Source organism: Dasypus novemcinctus, unplaced genomic scaffold (assembly GCF_030445035.2).
Source record: "Dasypus novemcinctus isolate mDasNov1 unplaced genomic scaffold, mDasNov1.1.hap2 scaffold_151, whole genome shotgun sequence".
In the NCBI taxonomy this organism is placed as follows: Eukaryota; Metazoa; Chordata; class Mammalia; order Cingulata; family Dasypodidae; genus Dasypus; species Dasypus novemcinctus.
This window is the reverse complement of record NW_026688155.1, coordinates 55866-80927: the sequence shown is the minus strand read 5'-3', so window position 1 is coordinate 80927 and position 25062 is coordinate 55866.

Below are 25062 nucleotides of genomic sequence, written 5' to 3'. Positions count from 1 at the left end.
GCTTTCTCTTGCGGAGGCCCTCCCTAACTTGTGCGAGGTTATCTCGAATGAGGCCAGAGTGGTTAGCATAGAAGCAGCATTCTTCTCCTAGGGCTGCACAAAGTCCCCCTTCTTTAAGGAGGAGGAGGTCTAAGCCTCTGCGATTTTGGAGGACTTCGGATAATGAGTTTAGGGAGTTTTCTAAATGGGAAATGGAGCTTTTGAGGCGGGCTATGCCATTTGTATAGAGCTCTTTTATAAATTTTTATTAATTTATATTTACCATCTGGAGGTATCAAAATATACACTGACATTGAACGAACAGACAAACACAGAATAATCACGACACAGTAACAGAAACACACAGTTTACAATTAACTCATAATTCTTAGTTTCTTAGTATAGCTGCTTTTAAATCCTCTGTTATATAGCACATTTTAGATTGTACCTTTCAAGATTTTCTCTGGAATCCATGCTGCCTGCAACACGAAAGCCTGTGCTCGGAAACATTCCTATCAGTTATCAGCAATCAGCTAAAATAACCCGAGCAGCAGTTAGGCAGACCATTAGCACACATTTTTGGATAATTACTGTAAGACTATACTGAGACTTGAAGTTCAAGAGTAAACTATTGATTTAAAACTGAAAATTCCTTTTTAAACCTTGATAAAAATTTTGTACTAATTTTAATATTTTGGTTAAAAAAGTCCAATTAGAATTAGCATGGAAATAAAACAGGACATAAATGTTGCCACGTTTTTCTCTCATAGCTACATTGCCATGTAGATAGTAGGGAGCCTGAGGAGTTGTGAAAAGGGTGGGCGGGCGTTTGTTGGAACAGAGTTGATTGCCTTATAAGCTTGTGTGGATTTTTGGGCTTGTGGCAGGCCTTGTTGATAGGCGGGGCCAATTTCAGATAGGTATCAGGGTCCGAGAGATTGGCAGTGAAAGCCAGGGGTTGAAGGGGACTAGTAGATCCTAGTAAGCCTGGAGCTGCTGCCTGAAACTTTACATTGGTGGCAGGCTAGTAGGCCAGCAAGCGCCCGAACTTGCGGGGCCTGCTGGCTGGAGAAAGAGACTCCCATTTAGAAGAGTAGAAAGGGGAGGGGGATAGCGAATAGGAATGCGAGGAAAAGGACGAAAGTGAATAGAGGGCGGGAACTGCCGAAGAGGAGAGCCAGGAACAACACGCAGAGTGGTGAGAGAAGGAGACAGGGGAAAAGCTGGCTGGGGTTCATGGGTGTCCGGTCTACCAGAGTTGACATGTGGCGAGCCACGGATTAAAAGGGAGCAAGAGGTCCCAGTATTTTTGGAGCTGCCGCAGGGAAACGCAGACTCCATTGGTATCGAGCAGGGCAGTGAGGGCCCTGACTTGTGGCACCTGACGTGTTGATAAAGAGGCGCCCGTGTCGGGATAGGAGTGGGACGACGGCGAGGGGTCCCTACCTGGAGAACGAGGATGGGCCGTCCGATTCACAGCAGCAGCAGCAGCAGAGAGGGGCCGGGGGAGGAGCTTCCACGTTGGGCGCCACTTGTGGCTGAGCGTGAGGGTCTCGTCCTTGCTCAGGCCCAAGAGTCGGGGGGGCCTTGCTCCTGCAAAACCACCGGCGGGGGGTGCCCCAAGAGGGAGCACCAGTTCTCCAGGCGTGGGGGACGCGCGGTTGGGGAAAAACCACGGAGACCGCTTGAGCGCAAGAACAGGTCTGCTTTATTACGGAAGTACACTTGGTTATATAGGGTTGGGTAGAGGGAGGAGTAAGATATAGGGAGGGCTGGCTACGGGGTAGCAGTGGACAGGCTGAAGCTGATGGACAGCCCGAGGTAAGCAGTCACCGGGGAAGAGGGCAGACTGTACGCCGGCAACATGGGTGGGACTGGCGGAAAAGATAGCGAGGGCTGGCTGAGAGGTTTGGAATAGGGGAGGGGAAAGGGGGAGTGAGAGCTGGCCGGATGTTGGGCTAGGCGGGAGATAGAAAGGGGGAGGGCAGCACCGGCCAGCCGCTAGCAGCAAAGGCCCAGTCAGGCGTAATCACCTTATCTAGGCCCAGTGGGCAGAGGCGGTATCACCTCTTGCCGCACTGTTTGCTACTGTGGCAAGCCGGGCACCCTTCCTCCCACACAAACACACAGGAAAAAGAATTGAGATATTTTACATGGATAGATTCAACTTTAAAAACATACAAATTATAACTAAACATCATTCAAATACCTTTCAGAATTTTTTATCCAAGAAATTTTCACTTGGAAACTCAAAATACTTGTGAAACATTCTACCTATAGATATGTTAATCTCTCTGTTCCATAGGATATAAATAATGGGATTTATTAATAGGGGCACCATGATGTAGGACATGGCCATGAGAAGATTATTAAAAGATGCTTCACTTGTACTGGGACCAAATACAGCAATCAACCCAGAAATTATGAACCAGATGAGAATTGCCCACTGTGGATTACAGGTGGATAAGGCTTTGTTATGGGTTTCCACATACTGCATCCTGAGCACCATTGAAAAGATCAATATATGACTTAAACAAAAAAGCAGATAATAACAATATAATAAAAGTACTGATAGCTAAGGCTACAGACTCAGAAAACCAAACTTCTGAAGATGAAATCCTCAAAATTTGAGGCATATCACAGAAATATTGCTGGATCATATTGGACTTTGTGAAAGGAAGTCTGAACATGGTGCCTGTGTGGAAAGCAGAATTTATCAGCCCACTTGCCATGAACCACAGGCTGCCTGTGTGCAAACGTGTGGGGCAATAGTGAGCCCATAGTGCAGAGGGTGGCAGATGGCAATGCAGCAATCATAGGACACCACCATAAGGAAGGCCAGCTCTGTGGATATAAAGAAGATGAACAGGAAAATCTGAGCGGCACATTTTTGGAGAGAAATCAATTTACTGCCTGTCAAAGAATTCACAATCAATTTAGGAACAATAACTGAAATGCAGCAAAGATCTATGGAGGATAAATTGCCTATAAAGAAATACATTGGTGAGTGAAGATGTGGGTCAGTTACAATGACAGTGGCAGTGAGAAGATTCCCAGCCAGGGCTCCCAGATCAGTCACTAAGAAAAGCAGACCTTGCAGGATTTGGATCTCCTGGGAGGCTGACACATCCATGAGTAGGAATTCCGTGAAGATGGTGAGGTTGTCCATGTCTTCTAATATATTACAATCTCCCTGTAATTGAAGTATGAAATGATAAGAGGATGGTTAAAAACTGAAGACATGTTTTGATTAAAGACAGAATTTTATTTCATTACATGAGTTAAAACCAAGACCTATAAGCCTACCAGTTACGGAGTTACATTTTTATTACTGCAAAATGTCTTTTGAAACCCTGCATGGATATATTAAGTGATTAGATTCTTATTTTCTTTATGAGCAAATGATCATCTTGGATATGTTCTGTAAAAGAGCTCCCCTATCAACCCATTTATTTAAACCTTATACAGCTATGGCTGACTCACCTTATTGTAAAATCTTTGGATGTCTTGATCTATTCATTGATGTTTGAAGGATTATTTTTCTTTAGGAGGATTGAGTTCTATGAAAAGCCATGGCAAATCACTGTCACCTCTAAATTTCTAAGCTATCCTTTACAATCTAGCTTATGCAATATTTCATTCATAGTACTTACACTAGTACAATATTCAAGTTTTTTTTGTATTATTATATTTCCAATCTTTTGAATATACCTTATATATCACTTATATATCAACAGATACCATTTTAAGTTTAATGTCCTATAATAAACACTAGGATCAGGAAGAACAGAAGCTCTATTATAATCTATTTTAATACTGGGCAGAAATAATTAAGTATTTTAATGATTTGAGACATATCACATGTATTTCAATTAAGTTTTCATTACCGATTTTGAAGAAGCACATGGATTAAAACATAAAAAGTTATGAGGAAACAAGTTTATCTTCTGTAACATGTGTACCTATTCAGCAAACCTTAAACAGAAAACTAAATTTGTGATACTTCCTCTTTTATCACTGAGTAAAATTCATGGAGCCACTACTCAGAAATTCACATTTATCCTTAATTATAGGAACATTTCTGCTTCTAGATTCTTCAGAAACAAGGTAACACTTTATGAAGGACACACACGGATCATACCTCTTAGGGACACTGTCAAACCAGTGATTTCAACCTCCAGAGAGGACAGATTTCCTCACTTTAAGGATTCTTTGGTTATACCCCTGAGATTAGTTAAATTTGTAATAGTGCTTATTAGCATAAATTTAGCAAACAATTTTTGTTTAAAAACAAAGGTGAATTATTCAAAATATGACATGTCACTGCAATTCAATACATGTTCAATTTATGTCTGATTATAAATATAATTTATTTTCTTGGTAGTATGTCCATAAAATGCATAAGCAACCTGAATAAAATTATACTTTTTATGGTTTTGGACTAGCATTATGTCATGAAGGAAAATCATATACTGTTAAAAAATAACAATAGCAAAAACAATGAATAATTGACTAGTAGTTACAAAATTGAAGGAAATGAGATACCTTTTAGAATTGAATTTAAAAGGAAAGCAAGTAAAGAGAAAGAGGATGTGGCAAAAAAAAAAAAAAAACTCTTCACAAAAGTGTTTTGAAGAGATCCTTGCATATGGGATGCAATTAATCATGTTAGGTTCTCCTTAGAATGTGAGGTACCACCCAAGAAACAATTCTGAGGAAGAAGCCCTGTTTGTCACTACTCTGAAAATTCTTATTAATAGCTGGTAATCAGATGAGTGTCAGAACATGGGATGGTCTAAGTAGCTCTAAGAAGTTTTGGATATGAAGGCTCAAAAATAGAAGCTTCCACATAACTTCAAAGGATATCAACACATTTATTAAATTCAGGAGGGAAGGAAAGTGGTTGGATAGAGATAATAAGTAGACTCGACGGGAGCAGAAACCCCCCTTTGCTCTCTGTGGGGAAGGATTGGCTTCACCAGAACAGTGAACCCGCAGCTAGAGTTCAGCAGATCTTTCCTGGCTTTCATCATCACTGCATGCCCTCTTTCTCTGTACATGTGTTTCAGGAAAGAATGCATACCTTGATAATGGCTAGAAAGTCTCCCTGATATGGCAAGGATAATTCAGAGTGTAACAAAATATTAATACATAGATAAACTGGGCTGATGTGCTATGTTAAGATGAGTAGAAGGAAAAATGATGCCCAGGCATCTGATAAAGCCTTTGTACTATTATTTTCATGGAAACATAGCAGTGAAAAGAGGGTTTGAGTAGGCAAAATACTTAAAAATCTATACTGTCTTAGATTCTGTGGAATATTGAAGACAAATTAATATAATTTATACAAACCATCTGTTATCATTTTATTGTAGTTTGACATTTTGTATTCTAAAAATTATTGAAAACCTTGAAGAACTTATGTTTATTTGGCATTTATCTATATTGAAAATTACCATATTATAAATTAAAACTGATACATTATAATACTAGCTTTCTTAAAATACTAAAATCTTTATATTTTAATGCAATAACACTTTTAAAAATATTTCCCCAAGCCAAACTGCCAGAGTCCCGAGAGCACCAGCTCCACGAGGCCCTGCTCCCCCAGTCCTCTGACTCCAGCTCCACTGCCTCGAGCCCCCTGCACCACGTGGACACTTCCATCGTTTGAGAGAAGCTCTGTGCTCCTTTCCTCCCGACGCCCAAAGCCAGGGTGGCGGTGCCTTCCTCTTCTCGGCTTGCCTGGGGTCAGCCTTTACGGGACCACCCGAGGGAGAGACGGGCTGGACCTTAGGACAGTGTGCCCCGGGAAACCAGGGAGCACGACTTCACCGCTGCAGAGTCCAAGGACTTTTCTCTCTACAACGTGTATTCAGTCACCCAGAAGCAGACTACAATTACCCACCACTTACTCTACAACCCTCACAAGAGTTTCAGTAAAGTGTGTCATGTTGGGAGAAAATAAAGTTCCCCAAAATGTGGCTGTGTTACTTCAGAGCCTGGCTCCGAGGTCTTCAGGATGCATCGACAGTGACTGGGAAACTGGGACAATCACGGAAACAATTACAAAATGGGCCAGACGGCGGGGTCCCGGCCTACAGCTCCTGGTGCACAGCGGAGCCGCGGTAAACCCATCGACGTCAGCCACCTGGGGTAGCGGCGGCAGGTGGACGCAGGTGGGGCCATCAGTCCCAGACTTCCCACATCCCTGACGGCAGCGACCCCGGGGCCTGTCCGCCTCCAGGCCAGCCTCGGCCCCACCGCCCCAATGGGTCCAGGACAGCCGACTCCACGCCAGCAGCGAGCCGAGAATCCCAGCGCAGGGCCCCTAGGTACGCCAGCTCCCTTCCCACCTCAACGGCTGGTGAGACACGGCGGACCCTGTGGAGGCGATGGCAACAGTAAGAACCACCTGCAGCACCTCCGGGAGCCTGGGCTCTGCGGCTGCGCGGCCGCCGGGCCCCGGTGTGGGAGCAGCACGTGGGCTCCGCCCGGGCTCCCCCTGCTGCCCATCGGCACGGCCTGGGGTGTGCCGCTTCCTGCTGAACCCTGGACGGGCGGGTCACTGTGAGGGCCCTGGCTTGGGTGACTGGAGCTCTTTGGCACAATGCACTCTTTACTGGAAAATATGAGTTCGTAGTGGAGAGAAATCACCCAATATGACATATTTAATTCTAAAATACCTAAATAAATCACATTATTAATATAACATATTCAATCAGAAGGATCTTTGTGAAGATGTCAAGTTACGTGAGGGACCAAAACATTCTCAAGTTCGAATTTTCACTTGAAACACAAATTTTATCATTAGCAGATAAATGTGTCAGTTGTCTTCATTACATTCATTTTTGAGAAAATGTTCTGTCAAAGAGATTCTGTCTGTAAAAACTCTTATTTTATTCCCGACGTTGGTATTTTGTCTTCATTCTCTTTTCTTACTAAGTTTTTTTTCTATTAATATATTGATAAGTTTTATGTTTACAGAATAATCATGTATAAAATACAGATTTCCCATATACCACCCAACCAAAAACAATTTGCATTGGTGTAGGATATTTTTTACAATTGATGATAGCACAATTTTGTAATTGTGATATCAATAATGGCCCACGATTTAACTTAGGGTTCACTGTGTAGTGTAGTTGCATGGATTTTTAAAAAACGTTTCTGTGTTATCATATATAATCTAATATTTACCCTTTAGTCTTATTCAGATTATATTTCAGTGCTGTTAATTGCATTCATAATGTTGTGCTACCATAAATATTATCCATTATCAAAACATTTTCATCATTCCAAGTAGGAACCCTCTACATGTTAAGCCTTAACTTTTAATTCTCTATACACACTCTGCCTCCCAATAACCTATAGTTTATATTCTGATTCTATGAAGTTGCTTATTCTAGGTGTTTAAAATTAGTGAGATCATACAATAGTTGCCCTTTTCTGTCTAGCATATTTCACTCAACATAATTTCTACAAGGCTCATCCACGTTGTTGCATGGATCAGGACTACATTCCCTTTTAAGGATTACTATTCCATTGAGAGGCGGGGCAAGATGGTGCCTGAGTGAGTGCACCTCACAATCTCTCCTGCAAAGAAGCACCAAGTAAAGTTGGAATCTTGCTGGAGTGGGCTGTTTGGGGGGTTTGCAAGGCAGGAGGTATATGGACATCAATTTGGAGAAACTGTGACAGAAGTAGTGCTTGCTAAAGGTAGAATTGTGGGTTACTAGCACAGAGGTTGGCACTTGTGGGGAGGCAGGACCCTTGCCCCTAGGGCTGGGGCCGCAATGTTCCCTGAAAACTGTAGGTTGTGCAGTGGCATCCCCAAGCCCTGTTATCCCCAGATGCATGGTCCCCAGATCCATGTCCCCTAAGCCCCTATAGCCTACATTCCACAGATCTACATACCCTGAGTCTGCAATATCCTGGACTTCCCTTTCCTGAATCCAGTGCTCCCAGAGGTCTGGGATTACCCTAGCCCTCCGGTTTTGGACTGACTCTGTGAGTGGGAGGGAATTTGGTGGGAGGTGCACAAGGACCAAACAAGTGCAGGTTCAATTTTTTGGTCTCTACTCCCTCTTTTTTTTTTTTTTTTTTTAGCTTGGAGGAGCATACCAGCTTACCTGGGGAGAGCCTGGGAAGAAAGGAGAGGTGAATCTGCTGATAAAGCCCAATTTACCTAAACATCATGGGATAGGATCTTGGTCTGGGAGAAGGTAGAGTCAGAAAATAAACTAGCTCTCCTATAAAACACCTAAGGGAGATGGTCCATAGGAGGTGCTTTCCAAGCTTCCAATAGCATACTTGGGGTTCCTTGTGAGATATGGGTGCTCTCTCTCTGGAAATTAAAAGTCATTATTTTCTGTGCTGAGCTGGTTCAACAAGGACCCACTTGAATCTCCTACCAGACCTCTCAGGCAGCTTTTCTGCTGCCCTGGGAGAGAGGGAAGTGGGGAAGGGAGAAAGGGGGAATGTCAGATTCCTAAGCATTATATTTAACTGCAAAAAGAATTTCTTACTTGAAACTTTGTCTGGTATTTTGTTGGTTTATACCCCCCAAGACCCTTTTCTCTTTCTTTTTCTTTCTCTTTCTCTTTTTCTCTTTCTTGCTTGTTTCCCTCCCCTTTTTGTCCTTTTTTCCTTCCTTTCTTTCTCTTCTTTTTTATTTCTTTTCATATTAGGTGCTGTGGGGAGCATTTCACATTTGCTATATTTCCTCATCCTCCATTTCTTCCTTTCTGTGTGTATTGATTTGGACACCAAAACTATCCCCTGTCCTCTACATCTTTCTATCTTCCATCATTCATTGTTTCTATTACATTACACTTCTCTTTGGCCCTTAATTTTTCTGACTTTTTATTTCTAATACCTTTGTTCTGTTTCTGTCTTATATTAACTCTTCATATTATTGTCCTTTCTTTTCTCTTTCCCTCTCTCCTGAACTCACTGGCCTTTTAATTCACACTATATTCCTCCCCATATTCAGTTTACTGTCTCCTTATAGATACTCTACTTTTCTTACTGCTATAACTCTACAGTGCTTACATGAGTCTAATATCCATTCTCTTAGATCTCACATGGTTCCTCTTAATATTTACTATCAATACTACTATTATTCATTTTCTTTTCTTACTCCTTTTGCTTTCTCTTGCCCTAATATTTCCCTTCAAGTGAACTTAGCCAACAAGGAAATAGAATAAGAAGAACAAAGTGACAAAGAGAAGACTTAACATGCATGCAAAAACAACTAATTAAACCCCAAACTGGATGATGATGATATCAAAGATGATAAGCAACTGATTAAATCTGTCAAGATAAAATGATGACAAGACAGCAACAAAAAACTACAAACCAAACTAATAATAAGGAAAACATGCCCCAATCCAATGACCAAACTAAAACCAGGAAGAGGAGCAGAACATCAAACAAGTAATTAAAGCTCTCAAAACATATATTAGGGACCAATTTGCTGAAATGAAGGAAGAGATGAAGAATATGAAGAAAACACTTGGAGAGAACAGAGAAGAAATTGCAATCATACACAAAAAGATAATAGATATGATGGTGATGAACAGCACAATTCAAGAAATGAAAATTAAACTCTCAGCAAATATAAGCAGACTCAAAGAGGCAGAGGAAATAATTAGTGATGTGGAAGACAGTACATCTGAAATTGAATAGATATTAGATTTGATTGATAAATAGATAGAAAAAATCCAGCAGGGACTTAGGGACCTGAATGACAATGCAACATGTGCAAAAATATGCATTATAGGCATCCCAGAAGGAAAAGAGAAGAGAAAGAGGACAGAAGGAGTGTTGGAGGAAATAATGATGGAAAACATCCCAAACCTATTGAGAAAGATGGATGTACATGTCCAGGAAGCAACGCACCTGACACAGCATAAATCTGAAAAGGCCTATGCAAAGACATATACTTGTCAAATTATCCAATGCTCAAGAGAAAGAAAAAAATATTAAAAGCAGCAAGATAAAAGAGAATCATCACATACAAATGAGGCTCCATAAGATTAAGTGCTAATTGCTCATCTCAAACCATAGAGGCAAGAAGGCAGTGTTATGACATAGCCAAGGCACTAAAAGAAAAAAATTTCCAACCAAGAATACTCCACCCAGCTAAACTAGCATTAAAAAATGATGGAGAGTTCAAAATATTTACAGATAAACAGGAGAGTATGCCAACAAGAATCATGCACTTCAAGAAATACTAAAGGGAGTTCTGCAGTAAGAAAGAAAAAAAACCAAGAGAGACAGCATTGGAGGAGAGCATAAAAGCAACTAAAATGACAAAAAGAGAAAAAAAATCAATCAACATATGACAAAAATCCAAAGAAAATATGGCTAATATAAGTAATTCCTTGAAAGTAAAAATACTGAATGTCAATGGATTAAACTCACCTGTAAAGAGAGTCAGACTTGAAGATTGGATAAGGAAATATGACACAACTATATTCTGTCTACAAGAAACACATCTTAGACCCAGGGATTCAACGAGGTTGAAAGTGAATGGCTGGAAAACAATCTTAAAAGCAAACAATAACCAAAAAAGGGTAGGGGTAGCTATATTAATATAGGGCAAAATAGACTTTAAATGCAAAACAATTGTGAGAGACAAATATTGACACTACATATTAGTGAAAGGGATAATCTTTCAAGAAGAAAGCACAATTATTAACATTTATGCTCCTAAGAAAGTTGCCTCCAACTACATGAGGCAAACACTGGAAAAACTTAGTGAAGGAATAAATACCTCTATGATTATAGTGGTGGACTTTAATACCACAGTATCAACTATGGACAGAACATCTCAAAAGAGAATCAAGAAAGAAACAAAAACTTTGAACAACATATTAGAGGATCTGGACCTAATAGACATATACAAAACATTACACCCAAATAGAGCAGGATATACATTCTTCTCAAGTGCACATGGATCATTCTCCAAGACAGAACACATGCTAGGCCACAGAGAAAGTCTCAATTAATTCAGAAAGATTGAAATCATACAAAATAACTTCTCTGACCACATTAAAATGAAGCTGGAAATCTGCAAGGGCCAGAGACCCAGATTTGGCAACAAGATATGAAAGTTAAATAGCACACTCTTAGAAAAACAGTGGGTCAAGGAGGAAATCTCAAAAGAAATTAATAACTACCTTGAAACTAATGAAAATGATAACAAAACATATCAAAACTTATGGGATGCAGTGAAAGCAGTACTGAGAAGGAAATTTATAGCTATAAATTCAAACATCAAAAAAGAAGAAAGAACTAAAATTGAAGACCTAACTGCACACTTGGAGGAATTAGTAAAAAAACAACAAAATAAATGCAGAGGAAGAAGAAAGAAAGAAAGAAAGAAAGAAAGAAAGAAAGAAAGAAAGAAAGAAAGAAAGAAAGAAAGAAAGAAAGAAAGAAAGAAAGAAAGAAAGAAAGAAAGAAAGAAAGAACAAAGATCAGAGCAAAACTAAATGAAATAGAAAATAAGAAAGCACTTGAAAAACTAAACAAAACCAAGAGCTGGTTCTTTAGGAAGATCAATAAAATTGAAAATTCCTTAGCTAGATGAACAAAGAAAGAAAGAGAGAAGATTGAAATACCCAAAATAAGAAATGAGAAAGGAGATATCACCACTGACCCCACAGAAAGCAAGACTTCATAGATATCATAAGAGGATACTTAGAAAAACTATATGCCAACAAGAAGGACAATTTAGAGGAAATGGACGAATTCCTAGAAATACATAAGAAGCCTACATTGATGAAAAAAGAAATTGATGATCTCAACAAACAAATCGCAAATAAAGAGATAGAATCAGTCATTAAAAACCTCCCAACTATGAAGACCTGAGCTAGATGGCTTCACAGGTGAATTCTATCAAACATTCGGGGAAAAAACTAACACCAGTCTTGCTTAAACTCTTCCAAAAAATTGAAACAGAAGTAATATTGCCTAACTCATTCTACAATGCCAACATTACTCTAGTAACAAAGCCAAACAAAGACACCACAAGAAAGGAAAATTACAGACCAATTGCTCTAACGAACCTAGACACGAAAATCCTCAACAAAATACTTACTAATCCTCCATCCTGTGGACCTCAGAATGGTTGTGTCCACTCCACATCTATATCAAGAGGGGGCGTAGATTCCACATGGATGCTGGATGCAATTCTCCTGCTTTCAATTGTAGGCACTCTTGGCTCCCTGGTGTGGTGGTTGACCTTCTTCACCTCCATGTTAGCTGAGTGGGGTAAGTCCAATAAACCAGAGTGTAGAAGCTGCAAGTCCATTGAGGCTCAGTGCCTGCCTATCACATGGTCAGTCCAGAGATTCAGTTCTCTGGGTATATATTAAACCCCAGCACCAACTACAGTTCCAGTAAAAGTAATAGGAGAGGCTTGTGGACAAAGATCACATCTGAGTCCAGCTCCATCACACAGAAACACAAACTCCAAAGTAGGGTCAACTGACATGGCACTGAACTCCATCTGCCATGACCATAGAACCTGTGGGTTTCTGTAGCCCTCAGCAGAACCAATACCTGGGGTTGTATATACAGGTGTGCATAAGGGCAACCCCTCTGATAATCTCCTGGCACTTTTTGGAGACTCATAGCCATATAAACTCATTTCTTCTTTCTATTTCCCCCTTTTATATGGGTCAAAAACATTTTTAACTCCTGGTATTATATGTAGACTGAGATATTCTGCTGGTCTGAGTTGACTCTTTTATTCAAGGTCATTTTCTAGTTACATCATCAGCTGGTACTTGGTAGTAATCCCTCAGCAACAGGGAGGCTCATCCCTGGGAGTCATATCCCACACCGGGGGGAAGGCAACACATTTACATGCTGAGTTTGGCTTTGAGACTGACCACATTTGAGCAACACAGAGGCTCTCAGGAGGTAACTCTTAGGCACCCTGCTGCTCTAGGCCTAGTTGTTATTTCAGGTGCACAGGCTTACAAGCATAGTTATCAGTATCAAGGGCTCCTTGTTGAACCTTCCTTCGTTTTTGGTCTTTGCCATTGCACTGGGGGGATTGTTGCTGTTCCCTTAGGGACTGTGATAGAACTCCCCTGGCTAGGAAATCAGCACTCCCTCAGTTGTTTTTCATTGCAACCACTATGAAAATATCCAAACATTTTTATGTACCCTGAATATATGCCCTGGAGAACTCCCTGCCAACCATGTGTCCCCTGTCAATAACACCCCACACCAGTATTCCTCCCCTGCCATTGTTGAACCTCTCTGTGATCCAAAACTTCTTCAAAAATGAAGCCCAATATATTGCCAGGTTCCATTAATAGTAAAATGGAATACAGTGATGAGTTTAAAGATTAGATATAGAATACACATTAATTTAGAAAAATTAAGGTAAAAATAACTTGGGGTATAAAAAAAATTTAAATGCAAAAATTTGTTTTTGATGTTATATACAACAACACATTAAATGAATTATTAACCATGGCCAAGTGGGATTCATTCCTGGTATGAAAGGATGGTTCAACATAAGAAAATCAATTAATGTAATACACCATATAAACAAATTGAAGGAAAAAAATCACATGATCATATATAAAGATGAAGAAAAAGCATTTGACAAAATACAGCACTCTTTCTGATAAAAACACTGCAAAAGATCAGAATAGTAGGAAACGTTCTCAACATGATAAAGAGTATATATGAAAAACCCACAGCTAACATCATTTACAATGGTGAAATTCTAAAATCTTTCCTTCTAAGATCACCCCTTCTATTTAACATAGTCTTATCAGTACTTGCTTGAGCACTGAGGCAAGAACTATACATAAAAGGCATCCAAATTGGAAAGAAAGTGAAAATTTCACAATTTACAGATAATATGATCCAATACATAGAAAACCCTGAGAAGCCTATCACAAAGCTTCTAAAACATATAAATGAGTTCAGTAAAGTTGCAGGTTACAACATCCATGTGCAAAAAATCAGTAGCATTTCTGTACACCAAAAATGAGCAATCTGAGGTGGACATCAAGAAATAAATACCATTTACAATAGTAAATTAAAAAATCAAATACCTAGGAATAAATTTAACTAAAGATGCAAAAGACTTATACACAGAAAACTACACAACACTTTCCAAGGAAATCAAAGAAGACCTAAATAAATGAAAGTATATTCCCTGTTCATGTATAGGAAGACTAAATATTATTAAGATATCTATCCTGTCAAATCTGATCTACACATTCAATGCAATCCCAATAAAAATCAACCCAGCATTCCTTAATGAACTAGTGAAACTATGAAAATTATTTGGAAAGAAAAGAGGCCCAAATAGCCAAAGATATATTGATAAAGAAAAAATGAAACTGGAGGAAACACACTATCTTACTTCAAAACATACTACAAAGCTGCAGTAGTGAAAATGGCATGGTATTGGCACAAGGATAGACACACTGACCAATGGAACTGAATTGAGAGTCCTGATATAGATCCTCATGTATACAATAATATGACATTCAACGAGGTCGCCAAGCCATCTTAACTGGGAGAGAATGGCCTCTTCAACAAATGGTGCCTGGCGAACTGGATATCAATATATAAAAGAATGAAAGAAGATTACCAATTCACACCTTATACAAAAATCAACTCAAAATGGATAAAAGACATAAATATAAGAGCAAGACAATAAAGACCTTAAAAAGAAAAGTAGGGAAACATCTACAGGAACTTATAATATAAAACAGGTTCATGAACTTCACCTCCAAAGCATGAGCAGCAAAAGAACAAATAGATAAATGGGACTTCTTCAAAATTAAAGCTTTCTGCACCTCAAAGGAGTTTGTCAAGAAAGTGAAAAGAGAGTCTATACAATGCGAGAAAATATTTGGTAACCACATATCTGATAGGAGACATATTCTGCATATATAAATAACTTCTGTATCTTGAAAATAAAAAAACAGACAACCTATTTTAAAAATGGGAAGATTTGAACAGACACTTCTCCAAAGAAGAAAGACAAATGGCTAAAAAGCACATGAAAAAAATGCTCAAAATCACGAGATATTAGGAAAATACAAATCAAAACAACAATGAGATACTATCTTACTTCCATAAGACTGGGAGCTATCAAAGAATCAGAAAACTACAAGTGCTGGAAAGGTTGTGGAAGAATGGGCACACTTGTCCACTGCTGGTGGTAAAGCAGAAGGATCCAGCCATTCTGGAGGACAGTTTGGCGGGTTCTCAAAAAACTAGATATAGATATGCCATATGATCTAGCAATTCCACTGCTTTTATACCTGGTAGAACTGAAAACAACGATATATGCACACCAATGTTCATAGCAGCGCTATTCACTATTGCCAAAAGTTGGAATCAACCCAAATGCCCATCAATAGATGAATGGATAAAGAAAATGTGGTATATACATACAATGGAATACTACTCAGGTTTAAGAATGAGTACAGTACAAACACATGCATGAATCTTGAGAACCTTATGTTGAGTGAAGCAACCCAAGCATTGAAGGACAAATACTGCATGACCTCTCTGATGTGAAATAAGTAAACCAAGTTGTCTCAAAGAGATAGAGATTGGATGATAGGCTTAAAGGAAGTTGGTGGGTAGAGAAAGGTTGCGAGCTGACACCTTACATGGGTGAAATCTATGATAAACTGGAGGTAAGTATTTATACAGGAAAGGGATAAAATGGGGCATATGGATACCTTTGTGTGGGGATTTGTGGGCCTGAGGGGGGCTAGGGAAGGGAGAAAAGGTCAAATGACTGAAGAAATTGGGGGGAGGGTGAGAGGAACATTTAAACATAAGAGATTGTCAGGTATGGGGTTGAAATTATAATGTAGAGAAATTCTTTAGAAAATATAAGAAAGAACATCACCTGTTTAAGATGCTTAAGTGGGGGGGGGGCATCTGACACAGGATAGACTTCTAGGGAATGTGTAAATGCTCATTTTGTCATAGTGAGTTAATTGGATGGAGACCCATACAATGAAAGTGAAGGAATATCCACATCCTGGGGAGGACTGATGTTCAGAGGGAATTGTATCTCTCAAGAGAATTGCTGGCTCCCAACAGGTTAGGGCAGTCGATTATGTGACGCCTCAACATTGTTGCAAGTATCTCTGAATATGGTTCTTCAAGTAATTAAGATTGACTTTCATGGCAGGCCCTGAGGGGAGGGGGAAAGAGGTGTTGAACAGATGGAATCAGTGTAACTATGGGGCAATCGAAGTGTTCCACAAGATCATGCAATGATGGATATAGGACATGTTAAATTACACCAAAAATGTATAAAAGTCTATAGGCTAAAATGTAAACCATAATGTAAAACATAGATAATTAAAAATTTAGAAAATTGTATAGTCTAAAATATAAACCATAATGTAAACCCAAATGGAACCATGTTTGAAAGCTCTTGTTTCAATATCTGTACATCAGCTGCAGCAAATACAATATGAACATGTAAAAAGATCATTGGGGAAAGGAAAAAGAGTTTGATGTTGGATATGTAGGAGTACCATATATTATATATGTGAATTACCGTGATCTAAAACTTTTGTGAACCAATCCAATGTCCACATAGAAGAGGTGGCATTGGATTGGGAAAAGTGGACATAATGGACAAGGGGTATGGGGAAAGGCAGGAAGAGATGAGAGGTGGAGGTGTCTTCGGGACATGGAGCTGCCCTGGATGGTGCTTCAGAGGTAATCACCGGACATTGTGAATCCTCACGGGGCCCACTTGATGGAATGGAGGAGAGTATGGGCCATGATGTGAACCGGTGTATATGAGGTGCAGAGGTGCCCGAAGATGTACTTACCAAATCCAATGGATGTGTCATGATGATGGGAACGGGTGTTGTTGGGGGGGGGGGAGAGGGGGGGGTGGGGTTGAATGGGACCTCACATATATATTTTTAGTGTGGTATTATTGCAAAGTCAATAAAAAATAAAAAAATTAAAAAATAAAAAAAAATGGGAAAGAAGAGAGAAGTAATTACAGTCTAATGCAACAGTAATCTGAGTTTTAGATTGCATAAATAATGTTACTACAGAAAAAGTAAATAAAACTATTTCTTTGTTTTTCAAAAAAATAAAAATAAAAAAAAATAAAACTTTTGTGAAGACAAACTTAATAAGTAGAATTTAAAAAGGATGTAGACACTGAGAAATAAATGGAAGAAATTGCCTTGCCACTATACATACAGGGTAACACAGTGATGAAAGGCAAAATGTCAAATACAAAGCTTTATCATTTTTTCATTTACTGATACCCCACTTTATTTTCACTTTAATTTTTCTAAATTAGTATGTATTCTATATCTAACCTTTGAATCCATCACGATATTCCATTTTACTATTAATGGAAACTGGCAAAATATTAGGCTTCATTTTTAAAGAAGCTTTGGACCATAGAGAAGTTTAAATATGGCAGGAGAGGAACACTGGTGTGGAATGTTATTGATAGGTGACCAGGGCATGTATACAGGATACATAAAAATGTTTGAATATTTTCATAGTGGTTTCAACTAAAAACCACTGAGGGAGTGCTGAGTTCCCTGCCAGCAGAGCTCTATCACATTCCCTAATGGAACAGCAATAATCCCCCAAGTGCAATGCAAAGACCAAAAAAGAAGGATGGTCCAACAATGAGCACTTGATAATAATGATTATGCTTGTGAGCCTGTGCACCTGAATAAGAACTAGGCCTAGAGCTGAAGGGTGCTTAAGAGTTACCTCCTGAGAGCCTCCATGTTGCTCAATGTGGCCAGTCTTGAAGTCAAACTCAGCATGTAAATGTGTTGCCTTCCCCCCAGCATAGGACATGACTCCTAGGGATGAGCCTCCCTGGCACCAAGGGATTACTACCAAGCACCAGCTGATGATGTAACTAGAAAATGACCTTGAATAAAAGGGTCTATTCAGACCAGCAGAATATCTCAGCCTACCTATAGTATCAGGTGTTAAAAACTGCTTAATGACTTTGGAATAAAGGGGAAAATGGAAAGGACAAATGAGTTTTTATGTCTATAAGTTTCCAAAAGAGTTGGGAGGTCATCAGAGGGGTTGACCTTACACATGCTTCAGCAGGGTCCCAGAGACAGCCAAAGTAGACACAACCCCAGATACTGGTTCTCCTGAGGGCTACAGAGACCCATGGGTTCTATAGTCATGGCAGATGGCTCTGGAGTTCAGTGCCATATCAGTTGGCCCTACTTTGGCATTTGTGTTCCTGAGTGTGATGGAGTTGGACTCAGATATGACCTTTCAACATGTGCCTATTTTCTTACTTTTACCAGAACTGTGGTTGGCACTGGGGTTGCTATATATTCAAGAGACCCAAATCTCTGGACTGTTCATGTGACAGCTAGGCCCTGAGCCTCAAAAGACTTGCAACTCCTACCATCTTGTTTACTGGACATACCCCAGTCAGTTAACAGGGAGTTGAATAAGGTCAACCACCACACCAGGGATCCAAGAGTGCCTACAACTGCAAGCAGGAGAATTGCATCCATCATCCACGTGGAATCTAAGCCCCCTCTTGATATAGAGGGGGACTGTACATTAACATCCCAGGGTCCACAGAATGGAAGAATAGAGTATGGATTAGAGTGGACTTACTGATATTCTACCATGGAACTATTTTGATTAATAATGGAAGAATTGTAACATTGATATGAAGAAAGTGGCCACAGTAGCTGCTGAGGGTAGGAAAAGGGAAGAAGAGACATGATGTGGGCCATTTTCAGGACTGGAAGTTGTCCTGTGTTGTACTGCAGGGACAGATGGAGGACATTGTATTTCCTGCCATGTCCCACTGGGTTGAATGGAGAAGAGTGTAAACTACAATGTAAACTACTATCTATGTGGTGCAGTAGTGCTCCAAAATGTATTCACCAAATGCAATGAATGTGCCATGATGATGAAAAAGGTTGTTAATGAAGGAGAAGTAGGATGAGGACAGTGGGGGTTATATGGGGACCACATATTTTTTTAAAGTAACATTAAAAATAAATAAAGAAGAAAAAAAGAGCAAAAATATGTATTCCATTGAATATATATATATTTATATATATATACATATATATGTATAATATGTGCCTCATTTTGTTATTCCATTCATAGTTGATTGACATTTGGGTTGCTTCCATCTTTTGGCAATTGTGAATAATGCTGCTATGAACAATGATGTTACAATATCTATCCAAATAACTGCTTTATATTCTTTGGGGTAAATACCTAGTAGTACAATTCCCAGCTCACTTGGTAGTTCTATACTTAGATATCTGAGAAAGTGCCAAAATGTCTTCTACAACAGCTACAAAATTTTACATTGCCACGAGCAATGAATGAATGTGCCTATTTTTCCATATCCTCTCCAGTACTTGCTATTTTCCATGTTTTCAATATCAGCCATTCTAATGGGTGTGAAATTGTATCTCATTGTGGTTTTTATTGGCATTTTCCCAGTGGCTAATTATGTATAGCATCTTTTCATTTCCTTTCTGGCCAATCTTTGGAGATATGTCTGTTCAAGTATTTGCCCATTTTTTAATTGATATGTCTTTTGGTTGTTAAATTAAAAGATTTCCAGATATATTCTCAAAAGTAATCCTTCATCAGATATGTGGTTTCCAATTATTTCCCCAGTGTATAGTTTGTCATATTACTTTCATGATACAGTCCCTTGAGGAATAAAAGTTTTGCTGTTGTTGTTGTTTCATTTCTTTGTGTGTTTTTTCTTTTTAATTTTGATGAGGTCCTAATTTTTCTTATTTCATTTTTTGCTGATGCTTTGGGTTTAATGACCAAGAAACCATTGCCTAAAACAGTGTTGAAGATGCTTCCTTATTCTTGTCTAGGAGTTTTGTAGTGCTAGCTCTAATATTAAGGCTTTTATCCATTGTGAGTTGATTTTTGTACATGATTAGTGATGGGATCCTGCTTCTTTTTTTTTTTTCCTGCAAATGCAGATACAGTTTTCCCAGTATTGATTCTAGAAGAGACTATTCTTTCATAATAGTGTGGGCTTTGCCACCTCAACAAATATAAGCTAGCCATAAATGTGAGGGTTGATCTTGGAGCTCTGCATTCTATTCTATTCATCCATTTGTTCATCCTTGTGCTAGTATCATGCCAGTTTACTTTTTGTGGCTTTGTAATAAGATCTAAGACCAGAAAGTGTAAGTCCTCTAATTTCATTCTTTTTCAAGATGGCTTTAGTTCTTCAGGGCCTCTTACAACATACATTTGAAGGTTGATGTTTCCTTTTCTGCAAAGAAGGGTGTTGGAATTTTGATTGGGATTCAATTAAATCTATAAATTGCTTTTGGTTATATTGGTATCTTATGATATTTAGTCTTCCAATCCATGAACACACAATGTTTTCCTATTTATTTAGATCTTCTTTGATTTCTTTTAGCAATGTTTTGAAGTGGTTTTATGGAGATATATTTACATACCACACTAGGTGCAATGGATGTGTCATGATGATGGGAGAAAGTGTTGCTGTGGGGGGAGTGGGGGTGGGGGCGGTGGGGTTGAATGGGACCTCATATTTTTTGAATGTAATATTTTTAAAATAAAATAAAATAAATTAAAATTTTAAAAAAAGCATACAAACAAGAAAGTGGCTGTGGCTCAAGCAGTTGGGCACCCACTTACCACATGGGAGTTCCTGGGTTCAGTTCCCAGTGCTTCCTGAAAAAATAGAAACTAAATGAGCACAGAACAAGCAGACAACTAGCACAAAAACAACAAGGGGGGAGAAAAATAAATAAATAAACAAACAACTGCTGTCAGTATACTCAGAAAGTTGAGCATTAAACACCAGGATCAATTGTAGAACATTTTCATTAATGCAAAGAGAAAAAAACCTCTCAATCCTTCTATCATTCCACAGGCCCACATAAACCACTACTCTATTTCCATCTATATAGATTTTTTTTTTATATTTATATTTTATACAAATGTGATTATACTATAGTTTGTGCTTTGTGTCTGGTTTCTTTCACTTAGCATAATTATTTTTCTTTAAATTTGTGAAGTTTTAGGTTTGCATTAATGTCATGTAAGAAACACAACATTACCCTATACACCCCTATTGCTAACACTTAGCATTTGTGTGGTAACTATGTCAAAATTGATGAAAAAATATTACTAACTGTAGTCCATAGCTTGCATTAGGTGTCTTTTCTCCATATACAACCCTATTATTAATATTAATACCTTGTAATAGGGAAGTACATTTGTTATAGTTCATGACAGAACATTCCTATATTTGTGTTATTAACCACAGTTTTCATCCACGACAGAGTTCAATGTGTTATACAGTTCATTTTTATTTAACTTTTTAATTGAAATATATCGCTCATAATAACATACACAAACAATAAGTGTATAATAATAGTTGTGAACTTACAAAACAAACATACATAACATCAAACAAACATATAACATCTCACCCTACCACCAATAATTTGCATTGTTGTTAAACTTTTTAAACTAATGATTAAAGAGCTTTGTCAAAATATTACTACTAAACAAAGTATTTTCCCCCAACCAATCCTACTAGTATTATCCTTATGTCATTTACATATGAACATACATAAACAACTAAGTGTGTAGTAAAAGTTGTGAACTTACAAAGCAAACATGCATAACATCATACAGGGGTCCCATACATCAATCTTCTACCAACACCTTTCATTGTTGTGAGATATTTGTTACAAATTATGAAAAAATATTGTCACAATCTTACTACTAATTATAGCCCTTATCTTACATTTTGTGTGTTTTTCCCCAAATCCACCCTATTATTTTTTAAATATTTTTAATGACAGAAGTTGTAAACTTATAAAACAATCATGCACATGTGCAGAATCCCCAAACAACACCCCTCCATCAAATGTAGTCATTTGCTACAGATAGAATATACCATCTGATTATTGCCATGTCCATAGCATACATTTGGCTCACTTTTTCCATACTGCCTCAGTATCAACACAGTACATCTTTTGTGTAGATGTAAGAATATTATGCTATTACTACTAACCACAGTCCATAGGTCACTCCAGCTTTATTTTTCCCATGCCTCTCCACATTCCCAGCATCGTGTAGTAGTGATATACATTTGTTCTAGTTCATAAAGGACACTCTTGCATCGATACCATCAACCACAATTCTCACCCACCTCTTAGTTTACTGTGCTATCCAGTTCCTAGATTATTCTCAACCATTTTGTCAATTGGCATTTACATAACTAGACTACCATTTTCAGTCACATCTCCATTTATAAACCAGCTGCCACTCACTGTGTTACCATCCACTCTATATATTTCCACAATTTTACAGTAAAGCTAATTAAAACTTCTACATACATTAAACATCAGTAATCCACTCAGTCCTTCTCTTATCTCCTTTAAGAATCCACCACCTACCACCAGGTCTTGAAGATATTTTCCAATAATTTCTTCTAGAAGTTTTATGGTTCTTGCTTTTATTTTTAGTTTTCTGATCCATTTTTAGTTAATTTTTGGATAAGGTGTGAGATAGTGGTCCTCTTTCCTTCTTTCAGCTATGGATGTCCAATTCTTTGGATTGGATTGGATTGTTGAATGGATTGTTCTGCCCAAGCTGTGTGAGTTTGACAGGCTAGTCAAAAATCACTTGACCATACCTGTAAGGGTCTGTTTCTGAACCATAAATTTGGTTCCATTGGTCTACTGTGTCTGTCTTTAGGCCAGTACCATGCTGTTTTAACCAGTATAGGTAGGTATTATGATTTAAAGTCTGGAGATGATGGTTCACTTTTCCTTTTTATGATGTTTCTGGTTATTCAGGGTTCCTTACCCTTCCAAATAAATTTAATATTCATGTTTTCAATTTTTTCTTTAATGCTGGTAGAATTTTTATCAGATTGCATTAAATCTGTTTTATCACTTTGAGTAGAATTGACATCTTAATGATATTTAGTCTTCTCATCCATGAGCATGGAATGTTCTTCCAATTATTTAGGGCTTTTTAAATTTGTTTTAACATTGAGTTGCATTTTTCTGAATACAAGTGTTTTACATCATTGGTTCATTTTAGTCCTATTTGAGTTTAATCTGTCATATTTTATTTTCACCACTCCTTTGGCACTCTTAGTTACTTTTATTGATTCAGTCTTCATTTCTAGACTTTCTTCCAGGCCTCTCTCTCCTGTCTTTTCTTTTCAGGCTCTAACACACCCTTTAGTATTTCCTGAAAATCTAGTCTCTTGCTTAGAAATTCTCTCAGTTTCTGTTTATCTGTAAATATTCTAATTTCACCCTCATTTTTGAAAGACAGTCTTTCTGGATATAAGATTCTCAGCTGGAAGTTTTTCTCTTGTACTATTTTAAATATATCAGACGACTATCTTTTTGCCTCCATGGATTCTGGTGAGAAATTGGTACTTAATCTTATTGGATATCCCTTATATGTTATGCATTGCTTTTCTCTTGCTGCTCTCAGAATTCTCTGTCTTTGGCCTTTGACATTCTCATGAGTATGTGTCTTGGAGTTGGTCTATATGGATTTTTTCAGATGGGAGTACATTGTGCTTCTTGGACAGGGATACATATGTCTTTCAATAGGGTTAGGAAATTTTCTAACATTATTTCTTTAAATATTCCTTCTGCCTCTTTTCCCTTCTTTTCTCCTTCTGGGACACCCATGACACATATATTTGCATGGCTTTTGCTGTCATTTAGTTCCCTGAGACCTTGTTGAATTTTTTCCATTCTTTTCTTCATCTCTTCTTTTGTATGTTCACTTTCAGAGGCCATTTCTTCAAGCTCACCAAGTCTTTCTTCTGCCTCCTCAAATCTCCTATTATATGATTCCAATGTCTTTTTTAAATTTCATTGATTGCACCTTTCATTCTCATAAGATCTGCTATTTTTCTATGTATGCTTTCAAATTCTTCTTTTTGCCCATCCAATGTCTTCTTAATATCCTTAATCTCTTTAGCCATCTCATTGAATTTATTAAGGAGATTTCTTTGAACATCTATGATTAGTTGTCTCAACTCCTTTATGTCATCTGGAGGCTTATTTTGTTCCTTTAACTGGGCCATAGCTTCCAGTTTCTTGGTGTGGGTTGTAATTTTGTGTTGGTGTCTTTGCATCTGGCTTACTAGAGTATTTTTTTCTGGGTGCAGGTTTTCTCTTTATCTTATGGCTTCCTATCATTTCTCCCTTGCTGGTTGTGCAGTAGGAGCCAAGCATGTAGTTGGTGCTGTAAGCTGTGGAGGCTCAAGCTGCCCTCATTGTACCAGGGACCAATGATGCTTCTTCCAACACTCTCCTTTGCCAGGGGTAGGGACAGTCACAGCTATGTGGAATAATCCACATGCAGATGAAGACTGTAGTTGCCCATAGAGACTGATGGAGCTTCACATCCCTTTCCCTTGTATGCAGTGTGGGTACAGATGAATGCAGTTGCCCTGGTAGACTTCTGATTTTCAGTCTATGCCAGCCAAAGTTCCCTGCAGTTATCTGTATAGGCTCATTCAGGGCTCCTCAGCCTCCTTCCTACCAGAGGCAGACTGAAGCCTAGGCTAGGGCTGCAGGCAGATCTGCATGAAAGAAACTGGTTCCTGCAGACCCTAAAAGTTTTAGTCAGCCCATCTTCCCCTCAGGCAGGGGCAGAGTCATAATCATGGCTACTGGCCTCTTTCTGACTTGGGCTCATTCTCACCCCAGCCTTTCCCAAGGTTATCTCTTAGCCAGCCAAGTCTCCCAATCCATAGCTGAAATTGGCAGCCAACCATCTCTTCCTCCCCTGTTTCCGGGAAATGGAACTTCCAATTCCCGTCACAGAACACCTCCTGGGGCAGCTTATGCTCTCAGAGTAGGATGATCACCAGTCTCCGTGGCTTGGCCAGTAATTACCCGGAGAGGCTGGTGCAGATCATTACAGCTTCCTCCCTGCTGGAGGCAGCACTGGGGCCTAGGCTAGACCTGCAATATGATCTGGATGGGAAGAAGCCAGTCCTCACCAGCACTGGGATTCTCAGTCCAC